Source organism: Schistocerca cancellata, chromosome 4, assembly GCF_023864275.1.
Source record: "Schistocerca cancellata isolate TAMUIC-IGC-003103 chromosome 4, iqSchCanc2.1, whole genome shotgun sequence".
NCBI lineage: Eukaryota > Metazoa > Arthropoda > Insecta > Orthoptera > Acrididae > Schistocerca > Schistocerca cancellata.
Window position 1 is genome coordinate 362,061,961 of NC_064629.1, and position 26,161 is coordinate 362,088,121.

Here is a 26,161-nt window from a genome sequence, read left to right on the forward strand (position 1 = left end):
TAAATCTATGGTTAGTTTCAGATAAACCTTTTGTACGTATGAATGATGGTCGAATGATGGAAACAACAACTTGGCTGAACTTCCGGAAGCTCACTATTAATCAATCACGCCGAAAAAACGTGGGGTATCATTCTTTGGCTTTTTAACAGTTTTAGGCTGTTGCGCTTTCCATTGGACAAATTGGTTCAAATGGCTCTGAGCACTATGGGACTTAACATCGGAGGTCATCAGTCCCCTAGAACTTAGAACTACTTAAACCTAACTAACCTAAGGACATCACAAATATCCATGTCCGAGGCAGGATTCGAACCTGCGACCGCAGCAGTCGCGCGGCTCCGGACTGAAGCGCCTAGAACCGCTCGGCCACCGCGGCCGGCTCCATTGGACATTTAGTAAGTCGGGTTCCGTGTACGTTTGCGATCGTAAGTTAGTCGTAGGTAGTTCAAGGTGTTTGTAAGTAGGATGGATGGAGGGATGTTACGCGAAAACATTGTGACGATTAATGCTGAGAGGAATACTGCAGTGATGCTCAGTGCTGCCAATACCCGAAGACAGAGAGCCCGGGAACCCGTGACAAAAAACTCCATCTATTTTATGCTACTTGGTGTTTTAATATGTTGTTATTGATGATCTAAAAAACAATAGCCTATCATTAAAAATTTTGGATTCTGGGACTTGCGGCGCCGTCGCACTATCAAACGTGTCGTCACATGTAATGTTCTGGAACTAGTTTATACTTGCTACTAAAACTTTATTGTGCATTATTCGCAATATAAACTATTGATGGAAAGAGTAAGCAAGTACCTGTGACCGGCCGGAGTGGCCGAGCGGTTCTAGGCACTACAGTCTGGAACCGCGCGACCGCTACGGTCGCAGGTTCGAATGCTGCCTCGGGCATGGATGTGTGTGATGTCCTTAGGTTAGTTAGGCTTAAGTAGTTCTAAGTTCTAGGGGACTGATGAACTCAGAAGTTAAGTCCCATTAAGCTCAGAGCCATTTGAACCTAACTGTGACCAACACCGTCAGCAACGTTTCTAAGATGCCAAAAATGTGTCTCGTGCAATCATGTTATGCTCTTCGAAACCTTAGTCATTTGTACGATATTTCAGTGCCTGTATTTTCAAGAGGGAAGGGAGGGAAGATTAGGAAGTCCTGTCAACAAAAAGGTCATTAGGGACGAATCAGAAGCTCGGATTAGGGAGGAATGGGGGAAGGAAATCGGCCGTGCCCTTTCAAAGGAATCATCCAGGCATTTGCCTTAAGCCATTTAGGGAAATCACGGAAAACCTAAATCAGGATGATCGGACGCAGGTTTGAACCGTCATCCTCCCGAATAGGAGTAAAGTGTGCTAACCACTGCTCGACCCCGCTTGGTTATTGTTAAGAAGAACCATGCAATGTTCCTTCGGACATGAAAACATCGAGGCAACCGCTCGTGTAAAGCGGAAAATTCGGGTTCGAGTCCCGGTCCGGCACAAATTTTCATTGCCGTCATTCAAAATACAGGTGATGGTTGCTCCTATTTTTTAACAACCTTCGTTATAATGCGTGTTATTTGAATAGTACATAGCTTGCTGACTTTTTAACAATTTATATGGCTAATAATGTATAAAAAAGTTTTATCTTGATAAAATATTTTGTGGACATTACATTTTACGACATGTTAGGAAATTGATGGGTGTCGCATGTCCCAGAATCCAAACTTTTTTATAATGGGCTTTTGTTTGTTAAGTCGTCAATAACAACGTGTTAAAACACCAAGCAGTATAAAATAGATGCACTTTTTTGTCACTGGCTCTTGAACTAAAAGTGGATGTACGTGAAATGTATTCGCAGTTACGAAAATGGATAACGATCTGCTGTATAATGGAAAGTCGACAAAGAAAATTTGTGCCGGACCGGGACTCGAACCCGGATTTCCCGCTTATACCGGGCGGTCGCCTCACCGTTAGGCTATCCTAGCACGTTTCTCGACTAGAACAAAACTTCTATACGTCGTCCATCATGTGTCTACAACGTGCACTCGTACAGCCATTATGGATATTCCCGTACAGGGGAGACATTTTAACCGGCCGTGGTGACCAAGCGGTTCTAGGCGCTTCAGTCCGGAACCGCGCGACCGCTACGGTCGCAGGTTCGAATCCTTCCTCGGGCATGGATGTGTGTGATGTCCTTAGGTTAGTTAGGTTTAAGTAGTTCTAAGTTCTAGAGGACTGATGACCTCAGATGTTAAGTCCCATAGTGCTCATAGCCCTTTGAACCATTTTTGGAGACATTTTAATTGAAAGTCGCTTGCCCGGTGTCGGCAGACAGATACGATATTGCAGTGCCTGTATTGTTCAGAAGTACGATGCAATGTTCCTTCGGACATGCATGGATGTCCGAAGAACAGCCACTGCGGCGACTAAGGCCGTCATGAAATATATGAAATCCAGGTCCGCGTCCCGGGTCGGCACAAATCACCATTGTCGTCATTCCATTATGCAGCTGATGCTTGTCCATATTCACAATTGCGAATACATTTCATATATTTCATAACGGCTGTAGTCGCTGCAGTGTCTGTTCCTTCGGACATGAATGCATACATGCCCGAAGGAACACTGCATCGCACTTATGAACTACACAGGCGCCGCAATATCGTAAAAGTAGGCGAGCTGCATTCCCAGTCGCAAGACGGTGACGGCACGTGGCTGAGAATGCGCAAGGCGAGCACTATGTCGCGCGCGGCAGCCGAGAAACGTAAACAAAACAGAGTGACGAAATGAATATTCACGCAGTCCTGCTTCAGCTCCGGTAATGGCGGTCGCGTTCCCTGTCTGTCTTCCATTCACCGTCCGATGACACAAGCCGGCTGGCCTAACCGCAACAGTTGCTGGGCTGTGACTCCTTACGCGGGTAAAGCTGGCGGGTGTGTGTCTTCCGCTCCGCGACTGGAAAGATCGTGTGTGGAACCGCGCCACCAGCGCGTCGGAGGCAGCGCACAGCTGTTCCCAAGGTAGGACAAGGAACGCACCGTCTTCCATTCATTTCATCACGTAGGGCGTACGTAGCTACCTCCTCTATTACCTAAAGGCAGTTCAAACCTTACGAGCAGCTGAGTAGAAATGAAAAAGATGCACTTAACAGAAAAGGCTCACAACACTTTATTCAGCAGCTCTATATTTTCAAGAGTTTGAGCTTCTGATGAACATGAAATTAATATCTAAACGTGTAAAATGGCTCTGCTACCACCACTGATATAAAAGTTATGTCCTGCAATTTTTTTTTCGTTAGTTTAGTTCTCCACGACACTGTAGTTTGTGTCTGAAATTCCTGCTGTCAGTTCTCAGACGGCACAAGCAGTGCTAATAACTGATCTCTGTTTTTCTTTTTTGTAGTAATTTGCTTCAGCCTGTGCTGTGTGTGTGTGTGTGTGTGTGTGTGTGTGTGTACGCGAAACGCTCGCGCGTACGTACAGGCTTATGGCTGAGTGTTTCGAATGGAGTCAGGTGAATTAGCGTGAACACTTAGTCATAAACCTGTACCAGATCTGGGTTTTAACCTTTCAGTGGGAAAGGAAGGGAATAGAAGGAAAGATTACATGTGGAGAAACAACATGCTGGCTGCTTGCATTTGCTTTGCGCGCCTATGCTGCACAAGATTCCAATAAAAAAATCGTTATTGTGGTGGTAGATTTATCTGTCTCGTAGCTCAGTACCTACGTTCGTTGTTGGCAACTTTTGCTATATATATAATTTTACACATCGTTGTGTTTTGTCTCCTGTTTTGTGAGTGGTTCAACCATTTGTAATTTCGGCATGAAAATGCGGAGCTGACATTCATTTCATATTTAACTAAATTTTCTTCATAAAAATCGAAAAATCCAAAGTAAATTCAGCAGTGCTGATCACACGAAACCTCTGACGAGTATTTTGCTGCCTATTATGTTACGTATATGAACTACGACAAATTCAAGGTGTGATGGCACTACGTAATTCGTACCGCTCTAAATATACGGGTCAATGAACTGGATGTGCTTATGCTTAGCTCAAGATTCAGAGAAGCTGATCAGACTGCAAACTTTGCAGGAAGTTTCCCAATATCAGCCCAAAGTTAATGACTGAAATCTTCCTAGCACAATTAAAAATTTATACATATGGAATCGGACGTTAAATGTGTATCGTAATTTGCTCTTGGAAGCTAGGTTGCACGTATCTTGCATTTTGTGTGTGCTACTGTAATCCTCTTTCTGTCAGTGTCTTGAAAAGTTTTTGATGAAACAAAACAAACTTAGAAGTCTTGTGATAATAATAAAATATCTGCGAATATTACCAATGCCTCGCATCTTAGTTAGGACACCGCTGAAATAGTAGATGCATGTCCAGGATGATTAGATATTAGCGTGTGTGATCAAAATATGTGCATTACGAACAGGTTGGTCGTGGTGTTCGTCGACAACGAGCAGCGCTGAGGAAAGGATTTCTTGTCCGATGCACATTTAAAAAAGACTCAAAGACATGCTGTCACTTTTAAACAGGTTTGCGACCCAAATGTATCTTTTTCACCCACAATTGAAGCGGTAACGAGCAGTCTGTCATAGTTGACCACTTTGCTGAGATCAAATACAGACATGCGCTACCGGGTAAGGTACCTACGGCTGGAGCGTTCCTGACGCTTATTCACATATAAACGGAAATCCGTCAATATTTTACTCGTATTTACGAGTGTAACCTTACACTTGTACACGTATATTCCACAAACGGGTAGCGAACGATATTGTCAGTCAGTCAGTCAGTCAGTCAAGTAGAACTACATGACGAGCAAAGGCCATTTTTGATACAATGATATCGACTGAATGAGCGTAATATGATTATTTATTTACGACCGTGTCGAACCAGTACCGGCTAGCTTCACCGAATCCTAACAGAACAGAACCATAGTCCTTACAAACTTAAATAACATAAATTCATAACAGGGTAAAATCATCGTCAAAACCACGCAGCATTTTCGTGTAAGCTCTTCATACTCCATACATATGTACTTTACTGTATTCCGTCAAATATCCGTCGGGAGTGTACTCAAACACAAACATAACATATCGGAGAAATAAAGTAATATGCTGGCTGCTTTGATTTGCTTTGTGCGCGCCTATGCTGCACAAGATTCCATTAAAAAAATCGTTATATATACTGCACGTCGTTATGTCTCCTGTTTTGTGAGTGGTTCTACCATTTGTAATTTCAGCACGAAAATATCGAGCCGACATTCATTTCATATTTAATTAAATTTTCTTCATAAATATCTAAAACTCCAAAGTAAATTCAGCAGTTCTGATTACACGAAACCTCTGACGAGTATTTTGCTGCCTATTATGTCCCCCACTAGAGGGACAGAACTAAATCGTATAAACTGATTTTTTTCATTAACTGAATAGCATTCGGTGACGAGCACCCCCACCGTAACATCAGCTAAGGTAAGAACGTTATGTCTTTAGATAATGCATATAATACGAAGGAAATTAACGGAATATTCGAGTAAGTGGGTCAAGGCTCAAAGTAGATAATATTTGGTATAAACTAAAAAAATACGATCCAATACGAAAATCTACAAATTGTAAAATATATTGAATATTTTACTTAGATAAAGCACATGTGGAGCGAGGCAACGGCCATAAGTGCATAACGTCAGTATTGACCTTTCTACCTAACATAAAATGGGACTGTATTAACTAGAAACCAAATTTATATGTAAGTAAAAAAAAATTAAATGAGATTTATTGCTGAACCGTGGTATTTTTAGTGCGGTTTTATTCTAACTTACAAACGTTATGAAATACTTTTACTGCTTTGGATCCATTTTTACGCGATTTCTGTTTAGGGCGACTGTGTTTGTCTTCTGTTTGTATGCCGGTGAAGATTCGTGTAGTGATCAATACTATTTCGGCAAGATTATGAAGAAATATTAACATTATGCATCTTCAGGCCCAGTTTCACCAAAATCACATCCCTCCAAAATATTCAAGCAACTAAGCACCAGTGGTTTAAAGGTGACACACAAACAGCTGTAATGCCCACGCTGTCAAACTGACGCGAATCACACGTATGATAAGTAACAGCTGTCGGAGCTCACATAAAATGCATCCAGAAAACTATTGTACTTGGATAGTTACTCTATTTGACTAAAAAAATCTGTGAACAGCAGCTACAGCTAGTAAGCTGTATTTTTCTGGCCGATGTGTACTGCACCGCTGTCGTGATGAACCAACAATGAGTCGCGATCATTGACGGATGGTTTCAAGAGTTTCCACTATTTGAGGCGTTCACTGCCTTGGAATTCTCTTCCTAATGAAAAATCACCGTCGTATGCCAATCTGAAAGACTGCTACCACACCAGTCATGACACCAATGTTATCGCACTGTGATAAGTACTCTGCCGCTATTAAACAGATATGTGATGATGTGGTTGTATCCTTTGTATGAACAAGATAAAATTACAATCATATTGCAATTAACTGACAGTTTATTGCGAACCACTAGAGGGACAGAACTAAATCGAATAAACTGATTTTTTTTTCAATAGTTGAACAGCATTCGGTGACGAGCACCCTCATCGTAACATCAGCTAAAATAAGAACGTCATGTCTCTAGATAATGCATATAAGACGAAGGAAATTAACTGAACATTCGAGTTCATCGACCAATACTTTTATACTACTTTACTAGTCGTGATAACTATAATGTTTTCATAAGGCTATGTGGAATAATAAATAGCAGATTGATAGTTAGTGTTTACAATAACAACGGTCGTACTAGTCTTTATTTACATTTTTAGCCACTGAATCACAGACCGTTCAAAATATTTTTTTTTATTCTGGAACAATTATGTCTCTATTAGATGTTCTTAGCTAAGAAACCGCAACAGAATTCACTGATTTCTTTCTACGAACGCGTCGTTTATTCAACATTTCCATCACTATTTTGAACTGTAGGTACTACAGCAATATACTTCGAAAGTTACCCGAAACGAAAGAAATGTGTTCACAGTGGGTAGGAGTGTGCTCCACAAGTGTGATAAAAGAAGCACAAGATATTGCAGATGGTAATATCACTGTAGGTCATTTCACAGTTGAAGCTGCAGTTTGTTTCTTTGTCGTGCTTACACACGTTTACTGGCAACATTCGTTCAAAAGGTAACATTTAAGTTTTATGCACTGTCTTTAAAAATATTTGAGTTGCTTATTTATTTTTACCCTGATATGACATCAGTGTTCTAATTTATAAACTAAATTTGTCTTTGTAGGTGAAAATTTTCCGCTTTACCATATCCTGCAACAGCAGTAACTTTTCTTTTTCCTTTCTGTTTTTTTATATTTATTTTCAATTTCCTCTGTTCTTCGTCAGAATAATTTGATATGGTGTACTGTAAACAACAATCTGGTTTTACGACAAGTCGAACGTGTCTCGGTTTCAAAATGTAGCTTACCTACAGAGAGCATAGTAAATTTCGAAATAAATGCTGTACTCTGGTTTTAGGGGCCTGTCTTTCGTAGTCATTAGTGACCCATAACGTCTTATTTGGGCCAACGGGTTTCGCCTTATTTAAAGAGCATTTTCAGTGGTCACTGAACAACTATGGTTTTACTTATAAATCGTTTTGACGAGACCATAACCAGCTGACATGTTGAGAATTACTTTCATTACTCTTGTTCTTTGGCTCCTACACTATTTCCATGCGTTTTTTATATAATCGTACAGGAATTTGATATACAGGGTATTCCAGTAAGGTACGGCCAAACTTTCAGGAAACATTCCTCACACACAAAGAAAGAAAAGATGTTATGTGGACATGTGTCCGGAAACGCTTACTTTCCATGTTAGAGCTCATTTTATTACTTCTCTTCAAATCACATTAATCATGGAATGGAAACACACAGCAACAGAACGTACTAGCGTGACTTCAAATATTTTGTTACAGGAAATGTTCAAAATGTCCTCCGTTAGCGAGGGTACATGCATCCACCCTCCGTCGCATGGAATCCCTGATGTGCTGATGCAGCCCTGGAGAATGGCGTATTGTATCACAGCCGTCCACAATACGAACACGAAGAGTCTCTACATTTGGTACCGGGGTTGCGTAGACAAGAGCTTTCAAATGCCCCCACAAATGAAAGTCTAGAGGGTTGAGGTCAGGAGAGCGTGGAGGCCATGGAATTGGTCCGCCTCTACCAATCCATCGGTCACCGAATCTGTTGTTGAGGAGCGTACGAACACTTCGACTGAAATGTGCAGAAGCTCCATCGTGCATGAATCCCATGTTGTGTCGTACTTGTAAAGGCCCATGTTCTAGCAGCACAGGTAGAGTATCCCGTATGAAATCATGATAACGTGCTCCATTGAGCGTAGGTGGAACAACATGGGGCCCAATCAAGACATCACCAACAATGCCTGCCCAAACGTTCACAGAAAATCTGTGTTGATGACGTGATTGCACAATTGAGTGCGGATTCTCGTCAGCCCACACATGTTGATTGTGAAAATTTACAATTTGATCACGTTGGAATGAAGCCTCATCCGTAAAGAGAACATTTGCACTGAAATGAGGATTGACACATTGTTGGATGAACCATTCGCAGAAGTGTACCCGTGGAGGCCAATCAGCTGCTGATAGTGCCTGCACACGCTGTACATGGTACGGAAACAACTGGTTCTCCCGTAGCACTCTCCATACAGTGGCGTGTTCAACGTTACCTTGTAGAGCAGCAACTTCTCTGACGCTGACATTAGGGTTATCGTCAACTGCACGAAGTATTGCCTCGTCCATTGCAGGTGTCCTCGTCGTTCTAGGTCTTCCCCAGTCGCGAGTCATAGGCTGGAATGTTCCGTGCTCCCTACGACGCCGATCAATTGCTTCGAACGTCTTCCTGTCGGGACACCTTCGTTCTGGAAATCTGTCTCGATACAAACGTACCGCGCCACGGCTATTGCCCCGTGCTAATCCATACATCAGATGGGCATCTGCCAACTCCGCATTTGTAAACATTGCACTGACTGCAAAACCACGTTCGTGATGAACACTAACCTGTTGATGCTACATACTGATGTGCTTGATGCTAGTACTGTAGAGCAATGAGTCGCATGTCAACACAAGCACCGAAGTCAACATTACCTTCCTTCAATTGGGCCAAGTGGCGGTGAATCGAGGAAGTACAGTACATACTGACAAAACTAAAATGTGCTCTAACATGGAAATTAAGCGTTTCCGGACACATGTCCACATAACAGCTTTTCTTTATTTATGTGTGAGGAATGTTTCCTGAAAGTTTGGCCGTACCTTTTTGTAACACCCTGTATAGCACACTGCAGTGACACACTATATTCTGTCTTTTGCATGTTTTTCTGCATTCACAGTCACCAAGTGTCCAAGTGTACTTTGTTTCGATTGCGCAGAATGTGATTTTTTGCAGCTTGTGTGTTTTTGTGTATCTGTCCGTCTCTCCCTCCCTCCCATTTTTTATCTCTCCCATTGCCACTGTCTTTTTCTGTCTTGCTTAGTGTCTGCTGTCTTTCTTTTCTACCATCATTCTCTCCTCTTCACACGTGTCCTCAGGAATTGTTCGTTTGGGGTTTTGATCCCTAGACTGGGAAATGTTAACACGTGGGTACAGGGGATGGGGGATAGTGGGCCAATTTTTCTGTTAAAGTTCGCTGTTCTGGGTGTGGGGAAGGGTTCAGACTCCTCCTCCCCCCCCCCCCCCCCCAAGCGTATGTATGGTCTCCACTCATCTCTCTTTTTCATTCCCACTGTCACCACTCTCTTTTGCTCCCACTGCTACTATCTCCATCCATCTCCCTTTTACTCCCACTGTCTCTTATTGAATCTGCATAGGTGTGGAGTGCCCATTATACAGACTCAGCGAGTCATAAAGTTTTATTTGTGGAAAAATGGTGATTCAAAACATAGCTTGGTGGCCCCAGAGTCCTTGCGATAGTTCCAGAAAGCTTGCCATGCACTCACTGCGTCACTTAAAACTACACTTATGCCTCAGACTGGATATTGCGTGCAAGTTTTACGTGTAAACCTACGGTAATTTTGAACTTCTAGATTTCGACAACAGTTAATATATCGAAAAGAATTTCAGTGGTCTCCAAGATCATCATCTTAAGAATATGTGGTAAAAATTTCGCGGATTTGCCATAAACAGAAATTGTAGAAGTGACCATCCCCACAATTGGTACTTTCCGTACCCAAAGAAATCGTGACTTTTCGGGGAGTTCCCAGGAATCCCTCATCAGCAAATGGCGTTTTTGTAAGACACTTAAGGTGCGCCCTAGACCACGCCTAACGCAAAAGAATCAACCTATTTCCTCAATTTACCTGAGCTGGAAGAAGTGCGTAATGTTTAAATTTTGATCTGTGATGTAGATAGCTACAGTACGCCCGTTCTTACGAAAGTTGCACAAATGTTCACTTGGCCAAGAGCTATCTAAAACGCTTGACTCCCTACCTCTGTGATTAATAGAACCCGAGATATGACAAACCCTCCCCCCCCCCCTCACCCACCCCCTCCCACACCCACCGAAATATCGCATTTTCGCCCTCGGCTATTTGGAACATATTGGTACAGTTCACGGTCTTGCAGGGATCTATAAGGTATCATATTTCCAGAATGATCACAGAAGATGCTTTATGAATGAAAGCAAAACGTATATGGTATGGCTCAAATGGCTCTGAGCACTATGGGACTTAACTGCTGAGGTCATCAGTCCCCTAGAACTTAGAACTACTTAAACCTAACGAACCTAAGGACATCACACACATCCATGCCCGAGACAGGATTCAAACCTGCGACCGTAGCGGTCGCGCGATTCCAGACTGTAGAGCCTAGAACCGCTCGGCCAGTATATGGTGTAAAATATTCTTTAACTGCAGTAAGCTTATGACGAAAAACTCAAACATAATTAACTCCCATATTACTTTAGGAATTCTGAGTTTTCTCCTGTAGTCATATGTATTGTTGCCATTACTAAGTGCCGTCTTTGAGGACGTGAGTTCCTCTTCATGGCGGCATCATTATTTCCGGAAAATCATGTGTCGTAAACTCACTGCGCCCGATACGGACACACTAAGTACTTCTCATTTTCGAATTGCTACAATGCAATCAACATTGTTTTACAGACTCTTCCCAAATTATTTCACTGACGTAGATTCTACTACCATGTTGTGTTTAGATTGTTGTACGAACGCCTAAATGACTGTTGTTAGGATAAGGGATCATGTCATACCAAATCAACTAGAATCGAAAGACTAGGGAAGAAGCCTGCAGTAACGATATACCTGAACAGTTCTATATAGACTACGATACAACTGGCTCACCATCAAGTAGCAGTTTACAATAGGTCGCTGAAACAATTAAGCAGTTCGAAGACATTGGAAAAGTCACACATCATTTTGGTTTACGAGAGGGATCATCGGGCATATGCAAATAACGATGGGCCTACATCGCTGACGTCAATCTGAACTGTGGAAGAGCGTTACATGCTAGCTTATAGTCACCCTTTTTTGGAGATCAAAAATCGACACAGTAAGAATAATCACGTGCCATGCAAATAGTAGTCTTGTGACACGCAGGTCGTTCCGTTCGTCCTTGATATTTAGAAGGCATTTTAGGTAACGACGGCCACATTGATGTATTCGTTGGCTTCCAGAAAGGGCTGTGTACAAGCGCCACACTGTCACCTAGTGAAAACATAAGAAATCACGAAATTTCAAATCAGATTTACGATTTATTTTGTAATTCCTAGCATTTAGAACTCTAGCCGATGTGAAAGTAGTAAAGAGTGTATTTGCAGTGCTAAAGGTCCGTCACTGCTCGCAATACACACAAATGATTTGACGAATAACAACAGAATCTTTAAGGGTCTGTTGTACTTGTATGTAAGGAAATCACAATATCAGGAAATTCTTTCTCAAACGCTACGTGCAGAAGATACACTTGGTGCGTCGACTGGCAGTTGACCCTAAACATAAATACGTGTAACGACTGAACATAATTAGCCGAAAAGAAATGTAAGTCTCCCACAAAGCCGGCCGCGGTGGTCGTGCGGTTCTAGGCGCGCAGTCCGGAACCGCGCGGCTGCTACGGTCGCAGGTTCGAAACCTGCCCCGGGCATGGATGTGTGTGATGTCCTTAGGTTAGTTAGGTTTAAGTAGTTCTAAGTTCTAGGGAACTGATGACCTCAGAAGTTAAGTCCCATAGTGCTCAGAGCCATTTGAACAATTTTTTTCTCCCACAAAAGAGTTAACTTGCACAATTCACGTTTGACATATTTTCGAGAGTTAATCGTGAGTATGAGGCCCTTAAAATATTGAATCTATGGAGGTATTAGGGAAAATTTAAAGAATAGTGCGTTTTATCATAGACTAGTTTAGTGCGGGCGAGAAGGTTAGTTAGAGTTCATCAAACTTCAGTGGCACGCTCTACGAGACCTGTATTGTTACGGAGAGGTTTGCTGCTAAAACTCCGAGAACGTGCGTTCCAAGAGCAGTCAAGCAACGTAGTACCTCCTCCCATATATGTATATCTAGATGACCATGATGATGAAATCACAAAATTTAGTGCTCGTGCCATGTCTTATCGACAGTCGTTCTTCCCGAACCCAAGTCGTGAATGGAGTACAACAGGAAAAAGCAGTAGTGCTACACGAAGCGTTCTCCGTCGCACACTGTAGTGACTTGATGAGAATAAATATATTTATAGATGACGTGATACGAACAGGGTGCAGAGTCTCATTGATTCCTATGTTTGACTTAATAACAAAGAATTTAATTTTCGATAGCGTCTGCTAATAATTAGTATGGTGGAAACATTCTTCACAAAGGTTTCCCTGGCGAAACATGGTCGGAAATCCCAAATCTTGACGTGCGATGATATATTTTCCTCTAAGAATAAACCTACTGCAGAGGAAGGATACTGTATTTATGTATTACACTTAGCGTGTCCGGGGATTAGAATAGGCCTGAGGTATTCCTGCCTGTCGTAAGAGGCGAGTAAAAGGAGTCTCACACGTTTCGACCTTTATGTGATGGTCCCCTGTGGGGGTTTGACCTCCATCTTTCTAAATTTTCCCGAAGAGCGAGCCAATTGGGGAAGGGTGTCTTACATGGTGCATCGTGACCATTGTGCATTGAGATCTTTAGCCCACTTTCACGTCGTCGCATTTCAGTTCCGCTCATTCTCCATCTCTTGGGCGAGATCACCTTCCTGTGTGCATTTTCCACCTTGCACTATGTAGTGTCGCTTTCTGCGCCGACAGTGACCATGGACTTCTTAGTACCTCATATCCAGCACGGTAGCCAGTCCGTTGTGGTGGGGCCGCCATGTACCCTGCTGATTGTAGCCCCCTGACAACACAGGGATCGCTCTGCTGATGCCTGCGCTGTTAACTCCCCACGTATACCATGCAGTAGATGCCCATCTCCCTATGGCATCGGGACTCCCGCCAATGGCCATCCTGCCAGGTGGCCCTTCCTGAGACTGGGTGGCGCCCGTGGGGAGGGCCCCTAGTCGGAGTGGGTAGCATCAGGGCGGATGACATGCCTTGAAGAGTAGTACGTAATCTCTCGCTGGTGGTCCGCCGTCAGCAGTGTCTAAGCGGGCAAAGTCTAACTTCAGTGCTAAGAAATATGACCCCAAATCGTTCCCCTCCCTGGCCAACGCATGGGAGGAACGCCAAACTAAGGATAGCAGTGAAGCTTATTCGCGAGAGTTGATGGGGAATCTTTCACATCCATGAAGCCTCAGTTTTCTGTAAGAGCATTTGGAGGACAAGTTTGGGGAGGTGGTGGGCTTGTCCAAAATGCCCTCTGGGTCAGTGTTGATAAAAACAGCATCCTCTGCCCAGTCACGGGTATTACTTGCTTGTTACAAGTTAGGGGTTGTTTCTGTTGCCATCACGCCCCGTTATATTCCACAGGGACCTTCTTTTGCAGTCTGATGACGAGCTGCGTGCCAGTTTAGAGCGGCGAGGTGTTTATTTCGTCCGGCGTGTCCATCGGGGTCCGAGGGATATAGCCACTGGTGGCTATATCTCGTGCTCTTGGGCACATCCGTTCATGCCCTGGGGAGTCGTTTCTTCTGTTTACTGACTGCTTGAGCAGCCTACAACTTATCGACCAGTGCTACCCTCGTCATCCTTTGGTAGCGACTATCCAGGAGTCCATCTATGCCCTGGAACAGTCCAGTCGTTCAGTGGTGTTTGTCTGGACCCCAGGTCACACCGGAATCCCAGGCAACGAACTTGCCGATAGGCTACGCCGAAACCGCTTATGAAGGTCTGCTTCTCTGCAACTGACTTGCGTTCAGTAGTACGCCGCAAGGTTTTGCGGTTTTGGGAGACGAAATGGCATAACCTCAGCACGCACAACAAACTGCGTGCCATTAAGGAGACTACGAATGTGTGGCAGTCCTCCATGGGGGTCTCTCGCAGGGACTCTGTGGTCTCTGCCGGCTCCGCAATGGCCACACACGGGTGACACACGGCTACTTCCTGCGCCGTGATGACCCACCTCTGTGTCGGTGGGGGCGCCAGGCTGACAGTAGCCCATATCTTGGTGAGCTGTCCTTCTTTGGCTGTCCTGCGAAGGACTCTTCAGTTACCGGACTCGTTGCCATTAATTTTAGCTGACAACGCCTCATCGGCTAATTTAGTTTTACGTTTTATATGTGACGGTCGGTTTTATCATTTTATATAAGTTTTAGCTCATGTCAAAAAATGGTTCAAATGGCTCTGAGCACTATGGCACTTAATATCTGTGGTCATCAGTCCCCTAGAACTTAGAACTACCTAAACCTAACAAACCTAAGGACATCACACACATCCGTGCCCGAGGCAGGATTCGAATCTGCGACAGTAGCGGTCGCGTGGTTCCGGACTGTAGCGCCTAGAACCGCTCGGCCACCCCGGCCGGCTTAGCTCATGTCCTTCGTCCTTCTGTGTTTTCCACTCTAATGCTTTTAGGGTGGACGTTTTAATGGGTCGCAGAGTAGCTGGCTTTTCCTTTTTATTCTCGTGGTTGGACAGCCACGGTCATCTGCTCTCTTGTTTTTACCCCTTCTACCTCTTTCTTGCTTCTCTCTGTGGTTTTCTTTTCCTGTTTTGTCCACAGTAGTGTTGGCTGTCCTCCTGTTGTTCTTCTGGCTCTTCCTTTCTCCTGTTACTGTGCTCTAAGTCTCCTTTCTTTCCTTCTTTCCCTGGTGTAATTATTATACCGGGAACAAGGGACCGATGGCCACGCAGTTTGGTCCCTCCCCCCCCTCCCCACGTCCCCCTCCTTTAAACCAACCAAACAACCATCCCTTAGTTACACATGTTCACCTTGTTATGAAATAAGTAACTTAGAATGTCAAATGTTTACTTTTTTTATAGTTACTGGCTTGAATCGTTAACCTTCGCGTTATCATCCTACTGGAAATAATTTAATTATAGTTGTTGGTCATGAACGAACTTTATATTGACGACTGATGATTATCCCTTTCCACAACCCACACCTGCCACCCAGATGTATAATGAAATGTGCACTTATTAAACGTAGTGTTGCGACGTAAATGTTTATTTCTAAGCGTTCCAGTACGATCACTCACTGTATAAGGAAGATAGCTGATTTCAGTTTTGACTATGTCGTGGAATTGAGCGAAGAGAACTTAAGGGTGCGTTTTGCACATACGGACTTACAGGTGGCTTTGGACTGCAGTCAAGTTGATGACGTAACTGGAAGTCGTTAGAAAGTATAATGTCGACACACATCCGTGTACAACAGCGTAAAATATGGTATACATTAAAGCCTTTGGTTCTTTAGCTATACACCACACAGAAGCGTAACTAGCACTTCGTGGAACGTGTACTGAATACAGAATCGGTCGAGACTCAATGAGTGGACACCGGCGGGGAAAGGCTCAGTTTTCATAACTGGTGCAGAGTTAAATCCCCTTCACTCAGCGATTGTTTGCATGTGTCTGCAAGAAAATTCCGTGTTAAACTATTATCTTGAGTTCAGCAAAAGACTTTTCAAAAACCAGAGATCGAATGGAACACACACTGATCTACTTTCAGATCCGGAAAAATGCTGTCGGTGGCGTTCAAAGTAATGAACTACTTGACTTCTGCAAAGCCAGAAATAGTTTCCCATTGCCACTTTGAAAGCGAAATGTCTTCGAAACAATTAATTCGACTCGGGAATGGCTTGTGGGTATGATAGCGTAGACAATACAGTGCTTCTCCTCCGATGGGATATCGATAGGTGAAAGCAGCGTCGGACAAATATCAAGAAAATAACCTGTACCTCGATGACAATATTCACGGATGTATCTCATTCACATAATGGTCATATTGCGAATACAGTGTTGCAGTTTGCAAGATGTTCTAGCAGCACAGGTAGAGTATCCCGTATGAAATCATGATACCGTGCTCCATTGAGCGTAGGTGGAAGGACATGGGGCCCAATCAAGACGTCAGCAACAATGCCTGCCCAAACGTTCACAGAAAATCTGTGTTGATGACGTGATTGCACAATTGCGTGCGGATTCTCGTCAGCCCACACATGATGATTGTGAAAATTTACAATTTGATCATCAGAACCGAAGAAGTACAGTACATACTGACGAAACTAAAATGAGCTGGAAATTAAGCGTTTCGGGACACATGTCCACATAACATCTTTTCTTTATTTGTGTGTGTGAGGAATGTTTCCTGAAAGTTTGGCCGTACCTTTTTGTAACACCCTGTATATACAAATAAAGAAAAGATGTTATGTGGACATGTGACCGGAAACGCTTAATTTCCATGTTAGAGCTCATTTTAGTTTCGTCAGTATGTACTCCAACATGATCAAATTGTAAATTTTCACAGTCAACATGTGTGGGCTGACGAGAATCCGCACGCAATTGTGCAATCACGTCATCAACACAGATTTTCTGTGAACGTTTGGACAGGCATTGTTGCTGATGTCTTTATTGGGCCCCATGTTGTTCCACCTACGCTCAATGGAGCACGTTATCATGATTTCATACGGGATACTCTACCTGTGCTGCTAGAACATGGGCCTTTACAAGTACGACACAACATGGGATTCATGCACGATGGAGCTTCTGCACATTTCAGTCGAAGTGTTCGTACGCTCCTCAACAACAGATTCGGTGACCGATGGATTGGTAGAGGCGGACCAATTCCATGGCCTCCACGCTCTCCTGACCTCAACCCTCTTGACTTTCATTTGTGGGGGCATTTGAAAGCTCTTGTCTACGCAACCCCGGTACCAAATGTAGAGACTCTTCGTGTTCGTGTTGTGGACGGCTGTGATACAATACGCCATTCTCCAGGGCTGCATCAGCGCATCAGGGATTCCATGTGACGGAGGGTGGATGCATGTACCCTCGCTAACAGAGGACATTTTGAACATTTCCTGTAACAAAGTGTTTGAAGTCACAATGGTACGTTCTGTTGCTGTGTGTTTCCATTCCATGATTAATGTGATTTGAAGAGAAGTAATAAAATGAGCTCTAACATGGAAAGTAAGCGTTTCCGGACACATGTCCACATAACATATTTACTTCATATAGATAACTGTAGCTGTATGCACTATAACTATTCATCTAGACTTCATAATACGTATACATCTTTAGATGGTTTTTGTATATTTGGAAACACCATTTTGACTATCTGGCACGATGATTTGAAAATCGCTCTCGGGTCAAACCAGTCAATGAGTAAATAAAAACACACACACACACACACACACACACACACACACACACACACACACACACACACACACACACAGAGAGAGAGAGAGAGAGAGAGAGAGAGAGAGAGAGAGAGAGAGAGAGGGGGGGGGGGGTAACAGCAATAGCAGTCAATGGAGTTGGAGGGCGTTTTGGAGCAAGAGCCGAGGAATTCGTTTTTGTTTTGTTTAGTCAGATACGTAGTCATTGTGTTCAAAAGACTTCAGGGTAAATGCAACAATAGACTCATTCTTCACTATAAAATGTTTGTTCTTACCACATCCTGTAAATGTGTTTTATGCTGAATTATATGCAATCTTGAGGGCAATGGAAGAGATGAGCACTAAATTCTTCATCTCCTCTGATTTTCTAAGTGTCGTAGAGGCTACGTGTGGTATGTATACCGATAATGTAGATATCCTTCAGCGCCTGCGAGTGGTCGTTAAAGCTCCTACCAGTCACTGAGGCACTATGAAGCGAATTAGAACGCTGGTCCGTAACACATCGTTGTTGAGTATCGGCGTGAGGGCATAGGATCTGTTTTGAGTAACAGTTTTTTTTTTTTAAGGAACAACAGTACGGTCTAGCCGCAGGTCAGTGCCATTATGTATCTCGCGTCCGTGCCGCTTATGTCCAGCTTCCCCTCTTGCTTAGGTGCCGCGCCCTGTTCAAATGCAGTCTGCTTCCTTCGGGTACGACGCCAGGGCATTGACCGGTGTCCCGCTGGAACCAGCAGCGGTGAGGCAGGCTCTGTTCGCCACATACCCTCCGGGCCGTTCTTCGGACTTGGCAGGTAGCCCACCGCATTTAGTTGAAGTGGACGAGTTATGAGCGGCCTAGGAAAGAAATCTGAAAAAATCGTCCCGCTACTTCAAACTGGTGTGTCAGTCTTATCTACTAAGAGTCTTAACCAAACTGAAACTGAAACATTACGCAGTAACAGTATGCAGCGCTCGACCAGTTCAGGTTTTGTTGCTCGGCACTAGCATTTTAAGTGGCTACTGCAGGCTGTGCATGATCGAGAGGATGACCCCACAGATATTGAAGTTAACATGTAAAGAGGGGAGATGTCTGCTGAAGCTGTGTTTAGCTGAATTTCTCGCTAGCAATCTGCAAATTGTCGACTTCTAAACTTCTGATTACAGATTCTTGTGTAGAATCGGCGTAGCTGCTCAACTTTGGAATGTGAACTACTTATTCATATTACCAAATGTGATTTTAATTAATCTGTTTGTAAATTGGATTGCATAAAATAGCAATTCACAGAATAATTAGAAAGACTGTTACATAATTTAGGTGTGCCCTGTTACAAAACCGCATCTATTTTGTTTATATGAAGTTTCACCAATTGAAAATTGTACCTAATATACTGTCGAAAATGTTAATTTAGGCCCTGAAACAAATTCTTACCGTGCAACGGATAACTTGACTCTGCTCTGGCTGCACTGCAAATTATGAGCTGAAATAAATCACTGCCTGACAGATAGCTTCTTATTTTTATTTTATTTAAGTTGTTGTTTTAGCAGATTAGTTTTTGGTTCTCTTTCCCAAATAAAAAGTGCAAGGCCTGACAACGCAAATTTTACCGAACATGTTTCTTTGGGGATATGCTTTCGTGCGTTTTATAAACTAATATTCGTATACATAGACCGGGCCGCGTTCACTATAACAGGAAGATCGTGATAGTGGTTCCTAGAAAGCGCTCATTACACTTGTATTTGGCTGCGAAAGTGATTCGTATTTATGTACGGGAATAGCCTGTGGTCAGTGCAACGCTGAGAGAAAACAAATATCAGAACAGAGTGAAGGTTACCATAACTGTGGTACCTCAATATAACAACACCCATTTCCTCCGTAGCGAACTGTTCTATTGTGCTGAGCATCTCTGCAAACGAGTGTGCCACGGAGGAATGAGCAGGCAGCTGGTATAGGCCACAGTCGGGAAACTAACTTTCCTGTCACCTGCCTAAGTGCAGTGTAAAGCCACAGTATTATACCAGCCTGGATGCTTACAATGTGCTTGCATCATACGAGAAAAACACTGTGTGCAACCGGAATGGATGATCAGCATCTGGGTAGGAGACGTCAGTCAATGGATCACTTTTTATAACGTGTGTTTGAAGATCATCGCTATAGATCAAAACACGATTCACGCTTGTCTCCAACGCAGCTGTCAGGTGTAGTCTCAACTTCATTAAATTGCTTTTTGCTTAGTAAACACATGTAAGGCAAAACTGGATTGTGTGTTAGTGCCACCTATTGGGCTTTCTGCCGTTCGAAGTAACATAGACTCGCGGACTTAGCAATTTGGTTGTCATATTCTGGAGGGTATGTAGATTTTCTTGAAGCGACATTCTTAAGTGACGATTACTGTGAATGCCTCTGGCTGCACACCCAGTTTAATGAATATTTTTTAGTTACTGTTGATAGTATTGCAATGTTCTAGTAGTTTTTGCAACCTAAGAGGAGTTACGGTGGTGTCTGTGTTACGAAGTACGCGGTGTCTATACCAGTTATATCTTATGGTTACTAGCATAGTGTCCCGATTATGAAACTAGGGCCATCAGTAACACACAGGGTGGTCCATTGATCGTGACCGGGACAAATATCTCACGGAATAAGCATTAAACGAAAAAACTACAAGGAACGAAACTTGTCTAGCTTGCAGAGGGAAATCAGATGGCGCTATGGTTGGCCCGCTAGATGGCGCTGCCATAGGTCAAACGGATATCAACTGCGTTTTTTAAAATAGGAACGCCCATTTTTATTACATATCTGTGTAGTGCGTAAAGAAATATGAATGTTTTAGTTGGACCTCTTTTTTCGCCTTGTGATAGATGGCGCTGTAATAGTCACAAACATATGGCTCACAATTTTAGACGAACAGTTGGTAACATGTAGGTTTTTTAAATTAAAATACAGAACGTAGGTACGTTTGAACATTTTATTTCGGTTGTTCCAATGTGATACATGTACCTTTGTGAACTTATCATCTCTGAGAACACATGCTGTTACAGCGTGATCACCTGTAAATACCACATTAATGCAATAAATTCTCAAAATGATGTCCGTCAGCCTCAATGCATTTGGCAATACGTGTAACGACATTCCTCTCAACAGCGAGTAGTTCGCCTTCCGTCATGTTCGCACGTGCATTGACAATGCGCTGACGCAACTTCTCAGGCGTTGTCGGTGGATCACGGTAGCAAATATCCTTCAACTTTCCCCACAGAAAAAAATCTGTGGACATCAGATCTGGTGAACGTGCGGGCCATGGTATGGTGCTTCGACGACCAATCCACCTGTCATGAAATATGCTATTCAATACCGCTTCAACTACGCGCGAGCTATGTGCCGGATATCCATCATGTTGGAAGTACATCGCCATTCTGTCATGCAGTGAAACATCTTGTAGTAACATCGGTAGAACATTACGTAGGAAATCAGCATACATTGCACCATTTAGATTGACATCATTAAATGGGGACCAATTATCCTTCCTCCCATAATGCCGTACCATACATTAACCCGCCAAGGTCGCTGATGTTCCAGTTGTCGCAGCCGTCGTGGGTTTTCCGTTGCCCAATAGAGCATATTATGCCGGTTTACGTTACCGCTGTTGGTGAATGACGCTTCGTCGCTAAACAGAATGCGTGCAGAAAATCTGTCATCGTCCCGTAATTTCCTTGTGCCCAGCGGCAGGGCACACGACGTTCAAAGTCATTGCCATGCAATTCCTGGTGCAATCCATGTTGATGTAACATTCTCAACACCGACGTTTTTGAGATTACCGATTCTCGCGCAATTTGTCTGCTACTGATGTGAGGATTAGCCACGACAGCAGCTGAAACCCCTACTTGGGCATCATCATTTGTTGCAGGTCGTGGTTGACGTTTCACATGTGGCTGAACACTTCCTGTTTCCTTAAATAACGTAACTATCCGGCGAACGGTCCGGACACTTGGATGATGTCGTCCAGGATACCGAGCGGCATAAATAGCACACGCCCGTTGGGCATTTTGATCACAATAGCCATACATCAACACGATATTGACCTTTTCCGCAATTGGTAAACGGTCCATTTTAACACGGCTAATGTATCACGAAGCAAATACCGTCCGCACTGGCGGAATGTTACGTGATACCACGTACTTATACGTTTGTGACTATTGCAGCGCCATCTATCACAAAGCAAAAAAAGTGGTCCAACTGTAACATTCATATTTCTTTACGTACTACACGTACGTGTAATAAAAATGTGGTTTCCTATTTTTAAAAAAACGCAGTTGATATCCGTTTGACCTATGGCAGCGCCATCTGGTTTCCCCCTTCAAGCTACACGAGTTTCGTTCTTTGTAGTTTTTTCGTTTGACGCTTATTTCGTGAGATATTTGGCCAGGTCACTATCAATGGACAGATTATATATATATATATATATATAATGTGTGTGTGTGTGTGTGTGTGTGTGTGTTTTACTTACACTGTGACAAAAGTCATGGGATAGCGATAAACACATATACGCGAATCCAGTACTCAGAGACCCCCGGTCTCGTGTGTGCCGACAATATCAAATTTCAGGCATTACCTCTCTCCACAGACAACTCAGTGGCCGACGATCTTCACTTAATGACTGAGAGCAGCGGCGTTTGCACAGGGTTGTGACTGCCAACAGGCAAGCAGTTCTCCTGGGCCCGTGACCATATCCGTTGGACCCTAGGCGGCTAAAAAGCTTTGGTCTGGTCTGATGAATCTCGACTTCAGTTGGTAAGAGCTGATGGTAGGGTTCGAGTTGAGCGCAGATCCCACGCAATCATGGACCCAAGTTGTCAACAAGGCACTATGCGAGCTAGCATTGGCTCCATAATGGTGTGGGCTATGTTTACATAGAATGAACTGGGTCCTCTAGTCCAACGGAACCGATCATTCACTGGAAATAGGTATGTTCAGCTACTCGGAGACCATTTGCAGCCATTTATGGACTTCATGTTCCCAAACTATGATGGACTATTTATGGATGACGATACGTCATGTCATCGGGCCACAACTGTCCGCGAATGGTTTGAAGAACATTCTAGACAATTTGAGCACATGATTTGGCTACTCAGATGGCCCGACATGAATCCCACCGAACATTTGTGGGACATAATCGAGAGGTCAGTTCGTGCACAACATCCTGCACAGGCTAAACTTTTGCAATTATGGACGGTTATAGGGGCAGCATGACACTATTTCTACAGGGCCCTAGAAACAACTTGTGTAGTCCATTTCACATTGAGTTGCTGCACTACGCCGGGCAAATGGAGGTCCGGCAAGATATTACGAGATATCCCACGTCTTTTGTCACCTCAGTGTGTTGCCAACGAACTACCAGTCTCTTTCTCAGACCTAGAATCATTTTTATGTGACTTCCGCAGTTGTAGTAGACAACAGGCAATGAAAAAGCTGGAAGAGTGACTTTTAGTTATTATTTAGCTTTTACGACAGCTCCTCTCTGCGTCAGCCAGGCAACTTAACGTGTTTCCTACGTTTTACTGTTTCCGTGTAGGCGTTACCAGCCAGGGACGTTGCAGACAAACTACGGATACACAGAGCCATAACTGTCCTTGCGGGAATACCCTGACATAGGATATCGATGTACACCCAACTCTCTGAAGTTTGTTGCGTGCAACCCTTATAACGACAGTACTGACAAAACAACATTCCCGCATCTTAACTGGGGACAACAACGAAAGAAGAAATGATTAACTCCACAAATAATACAACATTGGAAACATCAAGCACAAAAATGGTTCTGAGCACTATGGGACTTAACATCTGAAGTCATCAGTCCCCTAGAACTTAGAACTACTTAAACCTAACTAACCTAAGGACATCACACACATCCATGCCCGAGGCAGGATTCGAACCTGCAACCGTAGCGGTCACGCGGTTCCAGACTGAAGCGCCTAGAACCGCACGGCCACACCGGCCGGCAGCCCAAAAATGATCATGGGTATAAATAACATGAATTTTCAAACAGGTGATGCGCACACAGACAAAGAAAAAGTCCCTTATTTGTTGGAGCAGCCCGTTCTGCGTCAAGCATCTCTTAGCTCAGAGGAACTGAGCACAAACTATTGTGAACTGGGGGGAGGGGGAGGGGGGGGTGTCCACTTTGATGAAAATCTCGTTACCTCTGAAAAAGACTGATGCAGGTGTTCTGGTAGGACGGATGCGTGGGTTCTAGGGCAGCGCGCGCACAAAATGAAAGTAAATTGAATGGTGAGTAGTAAAATATATTACTCAACTTTGGTAACAATGGTTCAGTTGTAGAATGCAAGTTTAGCCTATATGTCCTGCGTTGATTACGGTTTCATGATCTCAAACTAAATAATGTTCTTTGAACTAAAGTCGGAAGAAAACTCATCTTCTGTCTTGAACTATTGGAAGAACAGTTCCAAACTAACAGTAGTCAGTTGTATCTCTACGCGATAATTCTATTCACTGTTCTGTTTAGACTGAAGTGTAACCTCTGTCTATCTACCGGCCGCTGTTTCTATCTCACTTGAAGTCACGACGAACGTTCTGCAGGAACTCACTAGCATGCCCCGGACTGACTTACAACTTGCATTTACATCTTATACTTGTGCACGGTTACTTAAGTACGCTTGTCTGTCCCTGGTAGTGCTGCCACTCCAGGGAACGTGATTCTCGAGGGCAGGTGATTGGATTGCATGCAGCGATGTTCCTGCTGCGAAAGGACGTTCACTGTACTTCCAGCATCAAACTTTTCTTTTATGGTATCTCAGTACACCACACAAACGCTGCAGGCTCACGAATGCCGCAATGATAAATATTGAAACAAATGAACAGAAAGTCAATTAAAATCTGTCAACAGTGAGAAAGTGATTGGACCTGATGGGACAGTTCTACGTTATATACAGTGTTATTCATAACTCTCTCTGGGGTTGAGAAGACGACTGAGTGAGATGAACAAGACATACAGTGGACAGAGCATCTCTCAAAGTTTCGAATCGTAATGCGTATCATATTGTAGTTGCTCTAGGGGTCAAGCGTGCCAAAAAATATAGACCAAGGCTTCACAGCAAATGGGCTCGGCGAGCAGACTGTGAGTACAGGCCTGCGAGCAGCGAGTGCTGTACTCCCTTCATCGTCGCTGAAAAGAGGATGCTGTAAACAAGGAATGGGTTATGTAAACTAGCAAATCGATAATGAGGGGGGGGGATGCTTCAATAAATCTACACTGAAGAACCAAAAAATCTGGTACACCTCCCCAATATCGTGTAGGGCGCCTGCGAGCGCGCAGAAGGGCCGCAACACGGCGTGGCATGGACTCGACTAATACCGGAAGCAGTGCTGGAGGGAACTGACACAATAAATCCTACAGGGCTGTTCATAAATCTGTAAGAGTAAAGGGGGTGGAGATGAATTGATGCAAGTGATCAGACAGGATGCTTACGTACGTATCACCTTTCAGAGGCTGAGAGTGGTGGCGTGCTCCTGTAATCCAGCGACCTGGAGGCCGGGTGTAGTGGATAGTCTGAGGATGGGAGTAATGTTTCACAGGATCCTGTGTTGATTTGGCGTCCACACTGAGATCGCCATCAATATGGTCGCTTAATAGGAGTCTTGGGCGACCAGGTTAGCTAAGGAGGGGTGCACCGGGCCAGGCAGGAAACTGAGCAGCCAAAAGTCCCCCGTGACCTTTCAGAGTCGTACCTAGACGTATCAGGCGTCCCATATTACACCAACTGCGCTCGCCCCACACCATTATAGAGCCTCCCCCAGCTTGAACAGTCCCCTGCTGACATACAGGGTCCATGGATTCATGAGGTTGTCTCCATACCCGTACACGTCCATCCGCTCAACACAATTTGAAATGAGTCTCATCCGCCCATGCGCCGACTATAACACCACGATCAAACTCACTTAAATCTTGATAATCTGCCAGTGTAGCAGCAGTAACCGATCTAACAACTGCACCAGGCACTTGTCATATATAGGCGCTGCCGCCCGCAGCGCCGTATTTGCCCATTTGCATATCTGTGTATTTGAAAACGCACGCCTATGCCAGTTTCTTTGACGCCTCAGTGTATGTTCGTGTGGTATTTTGATGTCCACGTATCCGTGTCAACAAAACGAACAATACATAAGTGATAAGTGATTCCTTACTAACCGTTAAATACTTTAGCTAAGGAAATCAAATTATTTGTAGATGTGGCATGATGTTTTGTATCTGACATGTGTAAGAGTTTCCTCTGAGCTGATTTTCGTAGCCTTAGAATCAGATTAATACCATTAGTCCGAAACCCGGGCAGGCTGTTTGGATTGAATTAGAAAGTACGAAACCCATCAATCATCTTGCAATTCAGCTATTTGTTCGTTATTTTCAGGCAGTTTTTCCTT

At 43.8% G+C, this 26,161-nt stretch overlaps 1 protein-coding gene across 5 annotated transcripts in view; it reads left to right on the forward strand.

Moving 5' to 3' along the window:
• Nucleotides 1–26,161, forward strand: part of LOC126185141 (solute carrier family 41 member 2-like) — a 994,709-nt gene that overhangs the window by 404,928 nt on the left and 563,620 nt on the right. Inside the window, exon 1 of one of the 5 annotated variants that reach the window (XM_049927982.1) lies at nt 2,906–2,995. The exons of the other annotated variants lie outside the window; for them this stretch is intronic. The gene's annotated coding sequence lies outside the window, so the exon portion shown is untranslated. Of the gene's footprint in view, nt 1–2,905; nt 2,996–26,161 lie in introns of those variants that run through there. 5 annotated transcript variants of the gene reach the window in all.